Raw genomic sequence first — 16,286 nt, forward strand, 5'->3', positions numbered from 1 at the left:
GAAGTACTTAGTAACTCAATGCGCAAGAGTAAAGGACGCTATTTAGTAGTGAATTGATCCAGGGTTCTCATTATGAAAATATATCCTGGATATGGATGGTCTCTTAACTTTATTTTGATCTCCACAACATGCGGAAGAGAAAATAGTTTACAATAACTCATCTTTAAAATCACTTCAATTAGGTAGTTACATTTAATTAGGTATGCTACATGACGGTACTAGACATTATTTAAATTTATTTATGAAATAGTTATTATATTATTTTTTTTTTTTCAAAACTAAGTAGAATTTTTATTTAAAATACATCATTTTAAATTACCTCAGAAAACATATCTACAGTAACCGAAAAAAGGTATGCCAAGTGGGACTCGAACCTCGTAAGTGTTTATGTATAATGTTTAATAACATAAAGTGTCTATTCAATGTTGAATTAAAGAAATAACATTATTTTATTTCATTTTACTATTTTTTGAAAGTTGTAAGAAATTCATTCTAAAAAAATAATGCACCCATTAACAAAATAAGACGATTTAAAAATAAAAAAGTGAAAATAATAGCACCTTTGATCGTTACATTATGTAAATAAACAAATAAATTAAGTTTTGTCGAGTGGTACTGCTTAGGTACTATCCAAATTCTCTATTTTTTATTACAATTTTTAATGCATACATTTAATTTGGAATCAAGACTTTCATAATATTATATCGTTTGAGTAAATTTTATTTTCCAATATAATATGCAAGTAATTAATATTGTTTTAATCTCTGCCAGCGACAACGCGTAATATCTTGTCAAATGGTTAACAAATGTACGAACTGCATTATTAAATTAATTACTTTTCTCTAAAAATGTAATTAGCATTTATCACGTGCCATCCGACTATAAGATTTCGTTATTTTCTTTCCCTGAACCTTTTGTTATTGGTTCAAAGTTACGTGAAAAACTTTCAATTCCAAACAAGCTTTAAATTGATTAGATATCTATGTAGGTACCTAATTTATTTATTCTTAAGGCTTTAGACATTCACACAATGAAAGAGATTCACGAAATTTCCTGGCCTGGTTCGTATATTGTTGTAAGAAAATAAAAATAACATATTTGAGTTGCTATCAAATTATTTATTTGAAGTAACTATTTTGTACTTAATGCTATTGGTTTCAAAGTTTTTTTATAAATTTTTATCGATATTGATTTTTTGAGTACTTTTTAATTTTAATTAATATCAAATCCGGCTCAATGTAATAGTTAAATATAATTATTAAACCGTAGAATAATTAGAAAGTCGTTTCTGTCTATCAGCAGCCATTTATTATGTTTATTTAATTTATATACGATATTTACAGTACAAATTTTAATTTTGATATTCGCATTTTGTAATAATTATTGTTTAATAATATTTATATCAAAAAAACTTATCAATTTGCGGTTTTAAATGATCTTGACAAGTTTTTGCGATTTTGTCAAAATGACGGAATATTGAGGTTACTGAACTTAAAACTTACAACTTTACTTTATATATGATCAATATGCAAATTTAAAATATAAATATACCAAATAAAAATATAGGTTTAAGATTATTCATTTAGGTAACATAACATTACTATTTTAGTATTGCATCAAAGTAAATTTCAACATCTCTGTGCAATAAAAAAGTATCACTCTAACCTCTCAAATATGTTGAATGAAAAATGTATTTTTTTAATAAACTTTCCATATTATTCAATTTTCTTATTCTAATTTCCCAGATACAGAGATTTATAATTTGTCCTGTATAATAATACAATAATCAAGGACCATATTTGAGATGGTATGCGCAGAAACATTCAGTATTTATAGTAGTTTGTTCTAATGTCATACCGTACTCACACTAGATTTAATGCTAACCATGCGGGTTATAAAGTGTTATAATATCCTTGTACTTTGCGTCACCAGTAGTAAAATAATTTAACTATTTTGGGTAAATTTATGTACATACGTACATCATTTATATCTTTGATTAGGTGGTATTACTAAGTCCCTAGATTTCAGTTTACATTACCTTTGACTAAAGTGAACAATTTCTTAGTTGAATGTATTTTTGCATGAATACATCATGACAATTATGTTTTAAGATTATTGTCTTAACAGAATAAGACTTATAGCTAAATCCTTTATAGTGTTCATTATGCTTTGATAAATTCAAAATTATCAAAGCGACTACATTCATTTAAGTTCTTCATTGCATAGTAAAAGATAGTCAACGGAAGACTAGAATGAATAACAAAATAATTTAAATATTTTTTGTTAAATTACATTTATTTTTATTAAATAGTATATCATTTTAAAAAGTCAGTAAAATATGGTAGTCATCTTATGATGAAATTCTAAAACTAGGTACATTATTAATTAGTTTCACAGTTAATTTTGATGCGACGACATGCTATTAGAAATAATAATCACTTTGCTCAAAATGAATTATTATAAACCCGTTCTCATTAAAATCTATTCTCACAAAGTTAAATTCAAAGATTTCTAAGAATACAAAAGGATCATAATTGTTTATCCAAATTGGTTATGCGATATATAAAACTTTACCGGTACCAAAATCACCACTTGTGGAAATATCATCAGATGAAAATGAACAAGGATCTATTTTTACATTTATTCGACCTTTCAATATTCTCATTTTCATTTTATAAAATTACAGTTTTGCATTCAAATTTTGATTTTTTTTCCTTCAAAATATAGGAGCCGTAGGTATTTTGTGAGCATATTATAAAAAGTGATTGTGATGAGAATGAAGTGATGAATCCGAAGATGCTCTCAAACGTAAATAAGCAACTACATGGAAAAACTCTGTTCATTTTTGTCAGTGTAGTAGTCGCTTATAATGTTATGTCATTTTTTATATATTAAATTATAATATTTATTATATACAGAGATACAAGAATGCTTTTCATTTAATTTAATAATATTTATATTATAATTGATATTCATCTACCGAAACTCAAGAGACACATTTTTAATTTTTTTGACGAGTGTAATATTTTTTACGCTCATAGACTACGCCTAATGCTTGAGAAGTCCATTTATTCAGTATTATGTTATAAGTATAGCATATTAATATAATTTCCTTCAGCTTTTAATAAAGTGTCATTTAAAGTATTTATCTATGTACCTGTTAGTGTTAGTATTATAGATGAATTTTAAACGTATAAATAAATAAATATTGAATGCGCCTCGTTCAAATCATCAATAGACGGCACGTCACTGTAAGTAAAAAACTAAAGGTATGTAAATTCTTTTTTTATTCGTAGAAAAAGGGTCACCTCAAAATGTCTATGGGCAATAAAGATTTGGTTTGCTCAGTTTTTTTTTAATTTGTGCATTTGGGGGGAGGTGTTATCATCCTTACTCCCGCGCGTACTCAGGATAACAGTAAAATTGCCCCTGACTGCTACGAGTATCTACATACTTGATAGAAATTTATATTTAATTGGCTTGTTTGCTTATTTTAGGAGCTGGTGTGAAAATGGTAGTTACCTCTTACCTTATTTTAATGCACAACTTTGCATGCATAGGAAGATTATCTAAGATATGCATTTCCAACTTCGAGTATGCTGTCTACACTAAATCTACAACACTCTTCCATTGTCATTCTTCAACTTGTAAAAAAACACATATTACATTTCACAGAAAATATTAGTCAAACAGTACAATTTAATCAACAACATCTTTTTCTATCTAAAAAAGCACCCATTGTCTCATTCTTTGTGAAAATGATAACTTGTTGTCTTTTTTTGTCACTCATTTATTCACATGCTGTGCAAAAAGCCTAATACTCGACGGCAAGAAAAAACTATGTCTATGTTTAAAACGCTGGGTTTCATATCTCTTCTTTGACAAGCTGTGATTGATGAAATACGAATCAATCGTTCTTTCATAATATGTTTAATTTGAAAACGACTTTCACGTATGCTAGTCAAGAAAATAAAAATGATTAATGCTCTCCTTTCAAATCTCAATATAATAATATTATATGTAATATTAAAACTGAATGTATACACTTCATATATTTTTACGATGCAACTTTTATCATAAGAGTTATAGGTGTATGGTGCGATCCCGCAATCGACCCATTGGGCATGCTTTACGTAGTTTGACAAAGTTATGATATTTATCATTGGCACATCGTTTATGGACAAAGTGCTAAAGTACCTTTGTAGTGACACATACAACAAACTTTGGGAGTAACTTGTTTCGTAGGTTTACTTACCTAAGTAAGACGTTGGAGACTCTAAGTGGAGTATTGTATTTCATACATTTAATACAGTACATAATATATCATTCTTTATAAAACATAATTTAAAATTACAATATAATATACTTATTATGAAAATTTAGAGAAAACTAGACCAAATGGCAGTAGAATGCAGATTCATCGCAATTCTATTGGTAAGTACCAATAATCTAACCTAGTAACTAAATATTCTAATTGCTATGCATCTGGTATATAATTTCAAATGACATTTTTTATTGGTGGCCATCTTTTATAAACTTAAATAAATAAATCTACAGTAATATCTTTTGACGATTCCTAGATTGTATCGGTACATCTTCAAGTTTTTGTTTTAATTTAAGCGGTGTTTTTTTTTTTTTGCTTAGATATAACTTACGAAGAGGTTAACTGTCAAACCGAGTTGTAATACTACGCTTACTTTTTGATATTTTTGATGAATGTTCTCTGGAAAATCATCATAAATAGGCATGCTTGAACAACGCTACCAAAGTATCTAAGTTTATGTTGAAAATCAGTCGTCAAATCTCGTAACTTGTACACGACTTCATGATTTTAAGGCACACATAATCGTCTACTTAAGCAAACCATACGTTGAACTGTAGATAGATGTGGTACACCACATACTGTCTAAATGATTCAATAACACCAATACCTCAAAGAAATGTGCATATTGCAGAGATTATCGCCGCCGTAATCGGAAAGTATGGAATAAAATCCAAATTAACTAATTCACTGTCGATCGGAGGTGTCCGTCCACTACCTCGAAAATTTTTGTGCAAAGATCTGAACCTACACTCAAATGAGTTATAATTAGTGCAGTAATTAAAGCCATATGGCCATTGTAGTATGCGTCGTTCTTTTGTCAATTGGGCTCTAGATCAGATGGAAAATGACACGTCGTTTTATTGCAAAATTGCACTCAGCGACGAGGCTCATTTTTGACTGAACTGGTTTGTAAATAACCAACCTTGCCACATATGGAGTGAGGCCAATCTGAAAGATACCCTACACTCTACAGACTTCATTTTATCAATAAATATCCACTGTTTGCTATGGTTTACATGTTGATGGCATCGTTGGACCTTATTTCTTTAAAAATGTGACCAGAGCTCACATAACTGTCGACAAAGATCTCTATTGGACCATGCTCAATGATTTTTATTTTATTTTATATAGATGATATTAATCTGGACAAAATTTTCTTTGAATGGGATACAGTAATTGCAACCATCAACTTATTGAAATCAAAATTTGCCGATAAGTTGATTTAGAGAAATGTACTTGTCAATACGAGTACAGAGGATACTTCATGTCATTAAAGATAAATGACGGCAGAGCAAGTCAAGATTCGTTTTATTTTCTAAAACTCTTTCTTTAAGCCCTAAGGTAAATGGTTGCCATGTCAGTCCTGTGTAGCATCGCTTTGAGACAAGAAAGTGTAGCACTAAAATCTTTTCATTCCGATACGTTTATGGCGTCATGGAAGGCAGCCGTGTAAAAATCACGGCAGCATATACATGGCGAGTGGAGATGGGTTAACTCAAATCATTGGCCTCGTAGGTCATGCGATTTGGCACCTTGATTATATCCTGAAAGGTTACTTGATGTTACTGGTTTATGCTGATAAACCAGTAACAAAAATTGATGCCTTGGAAGCCTACATTGTTCGTGTTATTTGTGACATACTGCCAGTAGTGCTCGAAAAAGTTGACCAATACTCTAGTATACGCTTTGTCAAGAACATTACCGCAGTCGCCATACATTTGAAATCTATGAAATCATGAAAAAATGTTGATGTTATATTATATTGATATTGTGAATAAAAAATAGTTAATTAAAAGTTAATTTTTTGTGTTATTTTTTACAATTTCATATTCTATCGAGCTTAAAAATCTAAAATGTACATTAGATGTCAATCAAATTAAGTAAGTAAAATATTTTTGGTTGATTCTACGATAGTCAAGTGGTTTTTTAAATATTTTTTGTATGCATCGTATTGTATCATTAACCTTATAATACAGGACCGGATTTAACGTTCATACAATAACCTTTTCCATTTCCCTAAATCCTAGGTCAGCATCATTCAGGTATGGCCTCGTTGTTTCCATATATCTGGCTTGACAATAATTAACATATGATAATTTGCCAGAATATATTTTATTTTTATTCTGTGCTGATTCATTCAAGTACATATTCACATAATATTATTATTATATACATACATAAATCAAAAAGTTATGTTACGTTTACAAAATGTCACAAATATACAAGATAATACGGTGAACTTATCAACATAAAGAAAGCTTTTAAATGTTTTATGATCCAATCTACAACAGCTAGCAGTTCTCATTTATTTTCAACTTTAGAAAGGAAATTCAACAAACTCAAGCATCAAAAAGAATGTAAAATAAGGAAAACGAAAAAGCCTCAATAGAATACGAATATTGTAAATATTTTGGGATAGAATTATTAGCTGACTGAGAAAAAGAAAGCAGCGGAGCTTTATAAAAAGTAATGAAAGAGCTTTTTTATAATATTTAACGATTGTTATCCTATGTAAGTATATGCTTATAATATTAGAACAAAGCCTGAGATGCATATAAGGTCGAGTTACATCAAAAAGATTTAATGTCAAATTAACACGCATACATAAAAATATAATAGACCTCTGCAAAAGTTGCGACGTACTCAGGCGATGTTATTTACTAAGTATCATTAAAAATTATTAAAATATTTTGTAATTATTATTTGAATGGTAAAAATATGCAAAAATTTCAATATCCATAAATTAGTTTTACTAGTATCAAATAAAACAGGGGAATACTAAATCCGTATATTTTTTTATTAACATGGTCATACAATTTGTAATAGATCACCATAGAATATGTTTACACTTTTTTGTCACGGTGAAAATAATACGAGATGCATTTACTTGTTTGCGTATGTATCGAATTGTTACTCATTCAAACCTACTTTTGTAAAAGTAATTTGGGACATTCAAAATCATATATTTATCGTTTGAATGCATACGTCACTAGTTTAATAAAAAAAACATTTTACACTCATTCCTACAATGTCATTATTGGGTCTGAAATGTCAAATTTTATACTCTTTATACTTGTTAAATTATTTACTCGCAACTAATTAAAATATTATTCCATTGGTCCACTTTTTCAGCTGCCATTTGATATGTTTTAGTTTCACATAGTAGAAAAGTTTTTCTTCAACTTCTTTTATTTAATGAATTAATCTTATTTATTATTTTATTATTGAATTTTGAATTCCAATTAATAATAACTTTCCAACAATACATAACACACTCTCAAAAAAACAAAATCGATTTTATAGAGCGGTTAAGCTGTCATAACTTCCCTAATTTCCAATCAATTCTATACATATTTAATTTCAAACTAGATACCTCAGTGAATACATAAGTAGCCAATTACATAGTTGTATGGTCGTTCCTCTTCCAATGAAAACATCTGTCCAAAGCCTAGGCTTAGTCTACAAAAATATATCTTTATACTTAATTAATCTACTATGCTAGCTAATCCCACTTCTGCTAGACAAGCTTAATGAGGATTTATAGTATAATCCGTATATTTTCTTGGTTTTTAGAAGTATCAACCTGAATTTAATCAGTTAGTTAAATGTTATCTATTTAAGGTAGTGTGTCATGTTAATTCAGTTCCGGGTAAAATCATAAAAAAGTATAAATATATTTTTTAAAAAAACTTCACTGCAAAAGGCAGTTAACCAATAAAAGTTTAAGAATATTTATTTAAATCATTTAGTACCTATTCGTTAATAAATGCTAACCTTATAAAAAAAATGCGGCATTTTCTGTTACCAACTTAGGCGGCACAGTGGAAATTAATAGAATCACCTTAATTTTGTATTTAATTGTCGAATTTTATTATGTGATATGGGTGATTTATTCAAATTCAAACTAATTTTGTCTACACTTTGTAAATAAATAAAAAAAATATGTTTACCGTTTAAAAAAAACGATTTTTTGCGGTGTTTAAATACGCGCGTTAATGCGATCTTACTCCTTACTTCATTTATCATTTATCAATTTATGGCAACGGCCGTATTTTGTAGCTTAACCACTGGAAAATGTCAATAGAAATGGCGTATTTCAAAAAAAATACTACCTTATTCTTAGGTCAATAATTATTATAAAACAATCATTATTCGTAGGATGTTTATCTTATTTGAATGGTTAAAGATATAGCGTATAATCAATATCTTTAGAATTATCTTCAAATGTGTTAATCGTACCAATTTTTTCAATAATAAAATGCCTAATTCTTGTCAAATTTGGGATCACAGAGATTATAAAATATAATTTTTTATCGTAAATATTTCACTATATAATGTTAACATTAATTTTACTAATGGTTTTGTAAATTCGATTAAAAATTAATAAATCTAAAAAATCTTAACACCATTGCACATGGATGTACTGAAATATGACTGTTTTCTAAAACATTAGATCGAGAGGTTTAGAAGAATACTATTTTATGTAATAAAAATACTTTTTGCAGTCATCAAATGTTTAAAATAAATATAAAATATAATTAGGCATCAAAATTATATAAATAGATTACCTACAATGTTTAAGGAATGTTCAGGCTAATGCTTTGAAAATACCATAAAAGCTCCATTTTGACCTACGTTGGGCATGTGAGCCGTTAAGTATCCAATATTTTAAGAATTTTAAGCGTGGAACAACGTCGTCTTAAACTCACTCTACGCAAATGGAAAATATCTATATCAATTTTCAAACTTTTGATAAAACACAGCAATTGCTTCTTAATTACGTTTACCAATGGCAGGTTAGTTCTGCACCTTGTACATACTTAAGTGCTAATTAGATGCAATTTTATTCAGAGTTTACTTTATTAACTGAACATAAATTAGTAATAAAAATAATAAAAATACTTTGAACTTATATTATATTTAAATAGTACAATAATTCAAACCATAATAAAGACATGCATAGTGAAATACCATTATGTTTTGTTTATAATATTATTTAATTGAAGTTTTAAACAATTAATCATTTGGTGATAAAGGTAAAGGAAAATATATTTTTTTCGATTAGCTAACTTCAGTTGAAACCTTTCTTGTCTCTTGCTCTGTCTAATTATGAGATATCAATTTGAGTACACAATAAATAATAAAAATACCATTACATCATTTGAGTTTGAGATACGTAAATATTAATTAATAATAAAAGATGTCGTCAGTTGGATTTCACCAAAATTCATTCAAATAAGACAATGGAGATTTTTTTATTATTTTATTTTGCGTACCTTACTTCACAACCAAACAAAAATTATAACTAATGTCTTTTTATGGTAAATATACAAAATTTTATTAGTATAGAACCTCAAAAATTTGGTATTATTTTAAGGAATTCGTTTCTCAGGACTACAATGTTAACCCAATGTCGTTATTATTTTATTTTACTAAAGTCTAAATTTTGAATGAAACAACCTTTTATTTTGTCAGATCAATTATTTTATTATGCTACAAGGAATTTTGTATGCATATAATGAAAGACTACTTAAGACGATAGTATACATGATATCACCTCTGTATCTCGGTTGTTTAAAAACTTATATGTTTACTTAATTTAAGGATCTAAACAAATATATTACGTCTACATCTTTCCAGATTATGCAAAAGCTCATATATAACGAAACCCATGGCCATCCATCCGATTTTCCCGCGCTGTTATAAAGCAAGCAAGGAGAATAATAACCAAGAAATCTAAAATAACGTGAAGAATAAGCGCTATATGGATGTATCAAATTAAGAATGTCATGTGGTTTTTTTTACACATGTTCTGAATACCGCTGTATGCTGATATGGTAAATCTGATCCATGGAGAAGGCTACTGCTCGTCAGCCAAACTATCTGGGTCACAATCTTCAGTCATGATCTCCCGAGGATAAAGAAGAATACTGCGAACAAATTTAATAATAGGCACCCACTACACATGATAGAAGTCAGTCATAATATTTTGCGCCAGAAAATGAGGCTTATACCACTGACTAAAGGGAGCTAGGAGTAGGATCCATGGCCACTTCCGGGGTCAGGATCATGATTTTTCGTATTAACTATCGACTCAGGTGGATTAATTAGAAAATATACTGCTTCTTATAGTCTTATACTTCTAATAGTATCCATACAAAACTCCCGTAGCATCCGGTCTAGTAATTTATTAATCCTTTTTAATCCGATTAAGCCTTTCAAGAGATTCAGCGTTTACTTGTTATAATATAGGTGAACCATTATACAGTTTACAGTGGTACTATAGGTATGGCATTAGTTGTAGTGGTATTGTTTGAAAGTAGTTAAACAGGTATTACCGCAAATAGTTCCAATACACCTCCAAATGATGTCACTGTAGAATTATTTACTTACATATTATAACATAATTCATGATAATAATATATAAAGTGTATTTTATCACTTGGTATTCAACACAATTTGAAAAAAAGTTTCATGGCACGTGTTTTGCTCACACGGTGAACGATTTTAATTATTAAGCCCTAATTATTGCTCCCTCTTCAATTAATATTTAAAATTTTATCAACTAGCCCTTTCCCACATAACATAATTATATATTATGCTCTTGTCTACGCCCAGCACACAGTACCTACCCATTGACAAAAATACATTTTAACAATAGATCACAAACTCAGTCGTTTATTAGAAAAATGGTAACTTAATGTAATGGTGTATTATAAATTCTTATGAATTCTTAATATTTTGCCTGTTGTTTATTTATCATATAATAATACCAAAGATACCGGAATGAGAAAAAAAGATACTTAAATCGATTTATATGGAGTCATACCTAGTATATTCATCAATTAGAATTTAAATATTTCCATGGCTAATTACTTACTCGTGTGTTGGATAAATAATTATTAAATTAAAAATTATTCTGGGAAGCTATTATAAAACTGCCTAAGTATGTAATTACTAAACAATAATACTAAGAATCAAGACTTTGTTATAAATCATATTATTATTGTAATTAACTTAAAAAGAGATAAACATTTTTTATTAATCACAGTTTTTATTCCCTGTTCATTTATTTATGGCAGATGTATTTTACTCTGGAATATGCAAAAAAGTTTTTAATAAGATTAATTTTTGAATAAATAAAAAAGAATGTGATAGTATGTCTAAGGTATCGGTATGTAACACCCCCCTTATAAAAAAATAATTTTTGTCAATAGAAGGAACAAAAAAGTTAATTTACCTATCGATTCGCCTAGTTTAATCATACATATCAATATTACAACACCCGATTCTACAAATATTTTTCATTTTTTAATCCTAACAACGCATTTTTATGTAGATACTTCTAACTAAATATACTTAGTAGTACCTAAGTGGAGGAACACGCCATGCTACGAGATGAAACGCCATATATGTGTGGAGTGACATCATAATATCTTACTATTTTACGCGATGTGGTGTCGGGTCTTAATAGTATAATAATTTCTTTAACATACACAATATATAATAGGAAGACATGGTGTCATCCCACGCGCGTGGCATGTCATCGCGTAGCGTGGCGTGTTCCCAATATATTCCGACCTTAATTTAAAAAAATCTAGAGTAAAAAAAATATGTGACGCGCTACCGTTTTTTGAAAATTATACAGAAATAAGCATAATTTACGAAGTTAAAAAAGGACCACCAGTTAATGTAAATTTTTGTGGCAAATGACTCATTCTTACCCCTCATAAAATTATTTTTTATCCAACTACAGTCACCCGGTGTTATTATAAAAAAAATATATAACCATTTTACCCCGAAACGAAACATATGTGTAGAACGTTTATCATAACTTGTTCCGTATATTGAATTATAGACAGTTTCACTTTTAGTTGTATACAATTCATTTAATTAAACGAAATGAATGGCATGTATCGGTTTTTTAACGGGATAACGAAAAAATAAACAAACGCGACCCTTACTAGAAGTTGCGAATATACTGGTGAGAGTTGACATCTGTCAGTTACGATCCACAGGTATCAAGTAACCAAGCAACTATGAATGCTTTGCAAACATTTGCATTACATACGCCTAATCAGTACCAACAACATTGCTATTCACGAAATATCTCACGATAAATGAACTTCTTGCGATTTCAATAAAAAAAGCATACGAATTCAGTTCCTACACCTATGTTCTACTGTATCCACAATGCATCAATTGATGTACCTAACTAGGTAGTTATGAAGCAAAAATTTAGATCTTTACAGTTTATATTATTAACAATAAATTTATAATTACCTATCCAAGTTATATATTGTGCAGTTTTCATATTTTTCCATCGTATATAAATTAAAAAAATAACATTGTTATAATTCTGAAAAAATCTAAATATTAAAATTGATAACAATAACTAGGGGCAAGTTGTGTTCCTCTGAACAATCTCCAGTTTTGAGCATTCTTGATTTTTTTTCTCAAAACTATAAAAAAATTACAAAAAATGTTTAAACTCTTTGGAGCTCAAATAAATGATGCATCACATTCTATTTTTTGGTTCAGTGCATGTATTTCAATAAACGAGATATAGACACTCTTATAAAACCCCCTAAATTGTCCAGAGGAACATGACCATGTATGTTTCTTTGGACATAGGGTCCTGTTTTTCTGGACAGTATTGTTCCTCTGGACATCATATAATCAATCATTTTTTAACTTAGGAATAACCTATATATAAAACGATATTTACTACTCAAAGTGTTTTAATTTGAATTGAAAATAAAAATAATACATTTTTGTTATAGGTACATAACGACTACCTCATGAAATAACACACCAATTCAAAATAGTCTGTTTTATGTTTTTTGAGCTATTGTTGCATAGAAAAAAATACCACACCAGCCAATTTTTTTTGGATTTTTTTCTCGAAAAACACCCAAAATACTGTTTAAAATAATACTTGTAAATAGAGTTATGATTATATAACATTTTTTGTAAAATCTTAAATAACATGGAATAATAATCCACCTGTAGTTGGTATCACAATTTATTGTTATTAATTTTTATGTGACACTGAATATGACACTATGCCGAGTTGGTATGATATTATTCGGAAAAAATATACACGCTCCCTACACAAATAATTTTAGTGTATTATTTAACTATGATTTCACCGTGGAATATGACACTAATTCAACTTTCACCTTCAAATCTCGCCTTTATCAACATAGAACAACACTGTATTGAAAAATCATTATCCTTTATAATGAATCGCACATACTTTCATTATCGCAAATTGCTTTTGTGACAGTAAAGTTGTATTATTTTTGTTATTGTGAACAAGTGACTAATTTTAATATTATTATTGATTAATATGTCTCCAACTAGATCTCGGATATATAATTAGCTCAAAAGACTAATAAAATAAAGGATGGAAACAATACAGGTAAATAATATGTAGCTTTAATAATCTCCTACTTCAGACAACACATTTTTAGGTTATAATTATAAATGATTCAACCGTAATATGTTTCGTAATATAAACTATAACGTCTTCCTATCATTAGTAAGCATCGTATAAATGCATATTTGCACCGTTAGTTTCTAATTTACAACCTACATTAATTCTTCTTCTTGTATTGATACCATGACGACTTGTGATAAGTAGGTAAGGTAATACTTGCCTATCTTTGCATATGTATTGACAATACTTTTTACTATACTTTTTTGTTAAATACTGTAGTGAAAAAAGTCAAAAAGAATCATTGCATGTCTAGATGAAAATTGCATAGTCTACGATGATAACCAGGTTGATTCTACCCCATCTGAAGACTCCGAATACATATCAAATTCCAATAATACTTCTAGTGATCCTAAATTATTGGGTTTTAGCTGTTCTTTCAGTGTGCCAAATATGACACAAACATTTGGAGGGGGTTTGGGAATGATCGATGATTTGATCGAATAAATTACGAAATCTCCAGCAGATCTTACACAGAATGAAATATATGGCTCTACTTCAGAGCATAATAACATTAAACTTCTGTCTGAGTACTTTGCCACCTTTAGACACAAATGCACTTGTAGACATCACATCACCAGACATGACGTTGTCCTTACCTAGTGCATATGCACAGAGTATTTCCACCATTGACACACCTGAACTGAGAAAAAGAAGAGAGCTGTAATTTTTAAGACTTGTGGAAAAGGAAGAAGGCCAAAAAAGTATTATATTCGGGTGAAGAATATTTGAATGAATATTAGAATATTTGAATACCATGAAAGCACCGTGTAAAAATTCTTGTCTATTCAAATGCGCTTCAAAAATGAGTGAATCCAAACGTCAAGTTAGTATTGATTCATTTTGGATGATTGACAATCATGAGAGACAATGGATAAACATGAGACATCTTACGATATGTCAAGTCAGTGCAAAAGAAAACCCAAAAACTACCTGCTTCAAGACGTCCAAAGGCACTTATTTATAATTTTCCATGCAACGACGAAATAATAAAAGTGTGAAAAATTATGTTTTTACAAACGCTTTCAATTTCAAATATGTGGGTGGTGAGTGTTTAAAAAAAGTAAAGAGTCAGAATAGCTATTGGTTAGTCAAGGCAGGCACAACAACCGTTTTCATGCACTCAATGAAGCAATAAAAAATAGTGTAATTGAACATATTAATAATATATTTCCGTAAAGTGAAGTATGAGTCTTTCATTATAATAGAAAATATGCCATCTACAATCTCACTGTTTATGATATTGTTAGCAAGGATGACTATTGTTATCTTTAGCATCTACAAACAGCTAAGCAAGGTGCGATAGAAATAAGTAGCTGCATAGAAGTATAAGTCTTATAAGTAATATTTTTACATATTTTAAATCTAATTTTAAGAATACACTTGTATGTTAGTTGATAGTTTTCTCACACTTAATACCTATAAAAGAAGATTTATTTACATAACGTTCCATGTAAGTACCTATTTACTTGACAATGCTGCAATGCAAACGTAATTTTAGTAAATTATATAGGTAACTAACTATCCTATCATTTTTTTAAATATAAACTATCAATCATTATTATGTTGAGTGAAATATTCATTTTGTACCTTTCGCAATTATCTTACTATAATAGTATGTTCTGTAAAACAATTACCTGAAACTGACTGAATGGTTAAAATACAGTTTATTGCGATAAAATATTGTTAAATTAAAAAATCTCCTCATATTCCATCAGAATATCTAAAAATATTTTTGGTTTAATCAAATATCATCGAGAAAAAAAACACTAAGAGCACATAGTATGTCATTCCTCGTAAAATTCAAAACAAAAATCACTCTAAGTCGAGATATTTAAGATTATCATTCAGAATTAGCATGGAAAAAAACACCATCTCAAGTTACGTGGTACTTTTTTATGAAAAAAATTATAATTACGTGGAAAAACACACCAAGTATAGATATATACACCCTCTAAAAAATATAAACGGAAAAAATCACACCAAATCTAGATGTAATATTTTAGTTGTCAAACTTACCGTGGAAAAACACATTTAGGGTGTTATTTCCTAAATTAATGTCATGCAAAAGTTGATAAGGGGGGACATGCTCGTCGAAGGTCAAAATTGAGTTTTTATTGTATTTTCAAACCATGATCCTGGACACTCCTTAAACGTTGTAGATAATCTATTTATATAATTTTGAAGCCTTATTATCCTTTATAGTTATTTTAAACATTTGATGACTGCATGAAGTATTTTTGTTACATAAAATAGTATTCTTTTAAACCTCTCGCTCTAATGTTTTAGAATATAGTCATATTTCGGTACATAACTGTGCAGTGGTGTTAAGATTTTTTACATTTATTAATTTTTAAACGCATTTATAAAACCTTTAGCATAATTTATTACGAGATCATTTTTGTAAAATATTCACGATAAAAAATTATATTGATAATCTCTGTGATCCCAAATTTGACAAGA

The 16,286-nt window shown here is 28.8% G+C and overlaps 1 protein-coding gene across 1 annotated transcript in view; it reads right to left on the minus strand.

The window, feature by feature from the left end:
* Window positions 1–16,286, minus strand: part of Cad96Ca (tyrosine kinase receptor Cad96Ca) — a 157,565-nt gene that overhangs the window by 74,190 nt on the left and 67,089 nt on the right. The gene's annotated exons all lie outside the window — the stretch shown is intronic.

Source organism: Rhyacophila brunnea, unplaced genomic scaffold (genome assembly GCF_057557595.1).
Source record: "Rhyacophila brunnea isolate RB1 unplaced genomic scaffold, BYU_Rbru_1.0 scaffold_10, whole genome shotgun sequence".
Classification (NCBI taxonomy): Eukaryota; Metazoa; Arthropoda; class Insecta; order Trichoptera; family Rhyacophilidae; genus Rhyacophila; species Rhyacophila brunnea.